The following is a 6,940-nucleotide window of genomic DNA, read 5'->3' as shown; positions in this document are numbered from 1 at the left end:
GTTTACAATAGTGATACAACATGAAAAATGTAATTAATGTCATTAAGTTGTAAATGTTCAAGTTGTAAGAAAAAAAACTTGCTAAAACTAATTTGGAAAATTTATAAAGAGTTATTGATTCTTAAAGTTGGGACAGATCTTAGGGGGTTTCTAGTCAAACTGTATCTCTCAATTAGACCTTTATTTTCACCAAGTCTTGGGAAGATGGTCATTTGACTTGCAATGATCTTGACGCATGAGCAACCGCCTTGCAACAACGCTCAATGAATAGAAATAGTGCAAAGAAGAATGATAAAGTGGAAAGAACAGGGTCTTGTATCAGAAGACCTGGGTGTTAATACCTGCCATGGGGACAATTTAATTCATATCTCTTAGTCTCGTTTTTCATATGAAGAATGTTGTTGTTGGATGCTATCAAGCCAACTCCAACTCCTAGTGTCCTCATGTAATAGAGTAGAACTGCCCCAGAGCATTTTCTTGACTGTAGTCTTTTTTAAAAAACTTTTTATTGTGCATTGACTGAAGGTTTGCAGAGCAGATCATCAGTTTTGCATGCAACAAATCATATACTTTGCTTCATTACAATGATGGCAATCCCCTCCATGTACCAACAGTTACCAGTATTGACCTCTGTTCATTTTAACGACTGCATTCCTTCTTGTCTCTCCCGTTACCTTCACATTTCCTCTTCCAATTGCCCTCTTGTTGTATATTGCTTGTCCTGTCACCCTCTTGGCTGTAATCTTATGGAAGTCGATCTCTAGGCCTTTCTCGCTTGGAGCAGGAGCTGGGGTGTGTGTTCAAACTACCAACCTTTTGTTTAGCAACTCGGTGCTTTAACTGTTGGTGTTGCCAAGGCTCCTTCACATAGAGCTAATGAAACTTATCTCACAGACTTGTGGGAATTAAAAGAGCTGACACATGTCAAGGAACTTACTACAATGGCTGGCACAGGGAGGTAGCTCAGTGGTTGTTGAATCTATCCCTGAACTCAGTGTCCTGGATGCTTCTAGCTGTTGGTCCCATATCTGTTCCCTGGAGTGACCCAGAGTGTGTCCTCCATTTTCCTCATGATAGTCTTTCAGACATTTAAATACATGGAAATTATGAGCATTCTCTGCTTCACAGTTCCTTCAGACATTCTCTGCATTTATAGTTCCTTCAAACATTTTCATTTCTCACATAATCAGTTCTTCTCCAAACAAGGAACTGTCTTATCTTTGACACCATCAGCATGGTCAGAGTTGATTGATAATGGAGGGAGGTACTTGACCCAAGTCAGCCAATGAGATTCCTGGCCTGGAACTTTTTCCAAACTGGAACTGAAGTAAGTCGGGGCCCTCTCTCCAGAGAAACTAAGAAATATGCTCTATGAAATATGTCAGCAGCTACGTTTCTTGCTGTGTGAAGGAAAGGCTGTGCAAGAGAAGAGAATGAAGCTGACTCCCAAGAGGAGCAGAGAGACGGCAGAAAACACTGCAAGCATGCGGGCTTCTAGTGATTGTTGCTTCAACAACCCACAGCTGTCTCTGCTCTTCTGCTGACTATTGGTCGATCCTGCTTAGACTCTGGGAAATCCTTTTGCCTGGGTAGCACAAACAATTTTCACTCAATTACTAATGTGAGATTCGCAGTTCCAATGTACCCAGTGACACCACTGAAGAAAGGTAGTCTGCTTCAACGAAGATCACAGCCAAGAAAGCCTATGGTGCAGTTCTAGTCTGTAACAAGTAAGACCCTCAAGAATCAGACTTAACTCGACGGCAACAAGTGTTTGTGTTGTTGGTTTTGTCCAACCCAATCCAAGATGTGTTTCAAATAAAAGAATCAGATTGGCTATCTTTGAAAGTCAAAAGCATGAGCTTTGGAGCCCAAAAGACTCGGGTTTGAATCCTGTATTATCCATTTTCTGGTTATGTGACTTTTAACAAGTTTTAGAACTACTATGAACCCATGTGCTTCACTTATAGATGGAAATAATATTGTATACCTTGACACATTATTGTTATAAAGGATAATGCATATAAGGGCTAGTTCTGACCTGACTCACAGTAGACTCATCCCAGTGGCAATATCAAAGTAAACTTTATCCTTATTATTCCTGAGTTTGCAATTATTTCAGACATTCACACAAACTGTCAGAAAATCCATCTCCCCGCCCTGAACATGTACTGATTTTTTTTTTTAACTTAATTGTAGGATTTTTCGAATTTCCCTGTTCAATATCCCCTTTGTTGATTCCAGAGAAACTGTGTAACAAGAATGTAGAAATTTCTGAAAAGACAGATGCTCTTCTGTCCCCGAGGAAGCTTCTGACTAGAGTTGTTTTCCATTTCATGACCATTGCAATGGCAGCGGTCAGTATTTAAAGAAGTCTTTCTCTTCTGCTGTGTGTAAATTCTTGGGCCATTTCCCAGAAATGACTTTCCAGAATAATTGTCCTAGAAAGCTACACACATACTGCCTGTCTGCTGAACTGCCACGCATTTAAGTTAATTCGTGGTTCCCATCATTTACCTACAATGGCCCTTGGCTTGGAGTTAAAAGATTCTGCCTTTGAGTTCTAGTTCTGTTTACAATGGTTAAGCACTCAGCTACTAAACAAGTTTCTAGTAAGTGCTTACTTTAGGTGGGATGATTCATTCACTTGCAATCCATTCAACACACATTGGATGAGTACACTTCATGTTCTAGGGCCTGGAGGGGCGGGTGCAAGGGTTATCAGGATACAGGCGTGCTGTTGACTTCAGACAGATCAGACAGATAGTTTGATGAAAGGAATCAGCAACATATTTTTGGAATTTAACGGGTGTAGTAGTTAAGAGTAATAGCTTCTACAACAAACGAGGTCCCTCAAGTCTTAATGATTTATCACACAGAAAATATATTTTGTTGCTCATGAAAAATCCAATATAAGTCCCCTTCCTTCTAACAGCTACACCATATGGAACACACTGGTCGTAGTGGGGAAAAAGAAAGATGGAGCAGGTACATTGGTTCTTATCATGTCTGTTCATAGGCCATTGACTAGAACTGGTCATGTGATTCCAAGCTAACATCAGGGGATTCTGGGACATATAGGAAGCTCATAGATAATTGGGGAGTACTAACTGTCTCTACCACCATAGGTAACACTACGATACCAGTGGTCAAGGGCCAGTAGTGAATTATGACTCTTTGGATTCAAGTAACAAATCAGTTTGCAATAAGTTTAACAGAAAAGGATATTTTGTTATAAGGATCTTAAGGGTTTTGAGGTACCTTTGAAAAATAAAGGACAGAAATGGAACTGTCCATGGGGAAGGGCTTACAATTAGGACATGCCCGGCATTGGAATGTCTCTTGTTTCTGTACCTCTCTGTGAAGAGAAAATAAAGCAGCTGGCTCCTGACTTTTCATCTTCACAGACACTCCTTAAGGGTGTCTTTTGCCAGGAGCTCAGGGAACCCCGAGGAAGGATATTTAACCCATATTAAGGAGCCCCTAAACAAGATGGATCGGCACACCGACAGCAACAATGGGCTCAAACATAACAATTATGAAGTTGGTGCAGGACTGGGCAGTGTTTCATTCTGTTGTGTATGGGATGCTATGAATCAGAACTGACAGGACGGCACCTAACAACAACAACGAGAGAGGGAAGGAGTCTTGGTGGTGCAATGGTTAAGCACTCAGCTACTAAACAAAAGGTTGGCGGCTCGAACATGCCAGTGACTCCGTGGGAGAAAAGACCTGGAACTCTGTTTCCATAAAGCCTACGGAGCAGGTCTGCTCTGTCATATGGGACAGTTAGGACTTGATAGCGCCCAACAACCACCAGGAGAGAGGGGGAAAGAAAACGTATTCCAAAAGAACTCACTCTGCGTTTTGAAAGTTACGAAGGAGTTTTGTTAGATGAAGAGAAAAGGAAACGCTTTTCTAGTCAACAGACACAAAGAAATGAATAGATGGAAAAGCTTAGTATAAAGTCTGGGGCAATATGGTGGTCATTATAAATTGACTACCTAGTAAATTGTCAGCAGGATTAATTGTGATCATCAAAAATGAAATTTAAACGATGTATTGCTAAAAGGAGGGAATAGTTAATGTTTCATTTCAGGGACAGTCCCAGGACCAACAAGTAGGAAGAGCTTAGAAAAGCAGTAGCAGCAGAGATGGGGGCAGAGATGAAGGCAAGGAAAGCCAGAGCCGTTGAGAGCTCTAGGCCCATGGACTGAGAAAGGCTGTGTACATGCGAGCAGGAGGCCGACATGCAGAATATACCATTTGGATATGTAATGAGTATATATTTTTTGTTTTGTATGTGTGCATCAAATATTTTTGTTTTGTTCATTTGTGAAATATACAGTGTAAATGGGAAGTCACAGGGAGGAAGTACGATGGTTGTTGCAGGGAAGGAATTCTAATTATTGAGATGAAACAATGTGTATGATTTGTTGAATGTAAAGCTGATCATCTTGTATTTAAACTCAATTCACAATACAAAGTTAAAAAAAAAAAAAAAGATTACCTAATAAGTAAGGCGCTCTGGTAGCATAGTGGTTATGAATCGGGCTGCTAACCTCAAGGGCAGCAGTTCAAAACTGCCAGCTGTCTTGTAATCAATATCATAATCAAGGCTTTCTGTTCCCGTAAAGATTTATAGCCTCGGACACGCTGTGCAGGGTCACTGTGAATCGGAATCGACTCCACGGCACAGAACCGTCACCACCACCACCTAGTATGTCTTCCTTGCTTTTTTATTGTTATTTAATACCGTCCAGTCAGTGCCGACTCACAGTGATCCCATAGAGGGTTTCCAAGAAGTGCCTGGTGGGTTTGAACCTCTGAGACCTTTCTGCTAGTAGTCCAGTGCTTACCCTATAGCACCACACTGCTCCTTTAAATTGTATATAGTTTTGTAATCAATATCATAATCAAGATATAAACCATTTCCATCACTCTATTAAAAAGTTCCCTCATTCCCTTTGCCATCTATGCATTTACCCAGGCAATCACTAATTTGTTATCTGGTACTGTTGTTATTGTTATTGTATCGGGTGCTGTGGAGTAGATTCCTACTCCTAATCACTCTGAGCACAACAGACTGAAACACTGCCTGGTCCTGTGCCATCCTCACCATTGTTATGTTTGAGCCCGTAACTGCTGCCATTGTATCAGTTCGTCTTGTTGGGGGCGTCTTCCTCTTTTACACTTTACCAAGAATTAGGTCCTTCTCCAGGGACTGGTCTCTTCTGATAACATGTCCAAAGTATGAGAGACGAATCTCATTATTGCTTCTAAGGTGCATTCTGGTTGTTCTTCTTCCTGAATAGATTTCTTGGTTCTTCTGGCAGTTCATGGTACTTTCTGTATACTTCTCCAATATCATAATTCAACTGCATCCATTCTTCTATGGTCTTCCTTATTCATTGTCCAACTTTCATATGCATATGAGGCAAGTGAAAATACCTTGGCTTAGGTCAGGTGAACCTTAGTCCTGTAACCGACATCTTTGTTCTTTAACACTTTGAAGAGGTCTTTTGCAGCAGATTTGCCTAATGCAATATGTCATTTGATTTCTTAACTTCTACTTTCATGAGTGTTGAATGAAGTCTTTGACAACTCTTACTGCAGAGTAGTGTGTCACATTTGTTTATCTATCCATTAATTGATAATACTTAGATTGTTTCTGGTTTGGATCTGCTTTAAATAATGTTGTTATGAACATTCATGTAAATGTCTTTGTGGGGATATAAATTTTTTTTTTTTTTTGAGACAAATAGTAGTAGGGTTGGTTAGTCACATGTTTTATAAAGCTAAACATACAAAAAGTATGTTTGCAGTAAGAGTTCCTAAAGGCTTCATTCAACACTCATGGAAGCACCAGCCAAGAAATCAAATCACATATTGCATTAGGCATGTCTACTGCAAAAGACCTCTTTAAAGTGTAAAAGAACAAAGATGTCAGTTTGAGGACTAATGTGCACCTGACCCAAGCCATGGTATTTTCACTTGCCTCATATGCATATGAAAGTTGGACAATGAATAAGGAAGACCATAGAAGAATGGATGCAGTGAAATTATATTTACCTTTATAAGACATTGCCAGTTTTCCTAAGTAGCTCTACCATTTTGTATTCCAGCAATATAATGAGTGTTCCAGTTGCTTCCACACCCTTGCAATGCTTGGTCTTATCAGTCTTCTTAATTTTAGCTATTCTAGTGGGTGTTGGGGAGTCCTGGTGTGGGATAATGCTCTGGACTGAAAGTTTGGTTTGAACTGCAGGGTCAGCAGTTCAAATTCACCAGTGGCTCTTGGAAACTCTATTCAGGGGAACTGATTCCACAGCACTTAACAACAACAGCAACAACAGTGGGGGTCGGGGGTCCTGGTATTGCACTGTAGGATAAACACTGAATTGCTAACCACAAGGAGCTCTGGTAGCATAGTGGTTACGAATTGGGCTGCTAATCTCACAGTCAGCAGTTCAAAATTACCAGCTGTTCTGCGGGAGAAAAGATGAGGCTTTCTGCTCCTGTAAAGATTTATAGCCTCAGAAGCCCTGTGTAGGGTCGCTATGAGTCAGAACCTACTCCACAGCCCACAACAGCAGTTAACCACAAGGCCAGCATTTCAAACCCACCAGCCACTGCTTGTAAACCCTATACAGAGTGGCTATGAGTCAGAGTAGAGTCTCCATGGCACTCAACAACAGCAGTGGGTGGAGAACTACCTCATTGTGATTCAATTTGCATTTCTTTACTGGGAATGTTTTCATGTGCTTATTCACTATTTGTATATCTTTTTTGGTAAAATCTAAACTTTTTTTGAAGGGTTGTTTTTCTTTTTATTATTGAGATATATGAGTTCTTTATATTTTCTGAATACAAGCCTTTACAGTGTAAAATGGCAGGCGTAGTAATAGCATTACAACCTAACTAACTCAGGGGCGGATAA

Source organism: Chrysochloris asiatica, unplaced genomic scaffold, assembly GCF_000296735.1.
Source record: "Chrysochloris asiatica unplaced genomic scaffold, ChrAsi1.0 scaffold00069, whole genome shotgun sequence".
In the NCBI taxonomy this organism is placed as follows: Eukaryota; Metazoa; Chordata; class Mammalia; order Afrosoricida; family Chrysochloridae; genus Chrysochloris; species Chrysochloris asiatica.
This window is presented reverse-complemented; position numbering follows the sequence as displayed.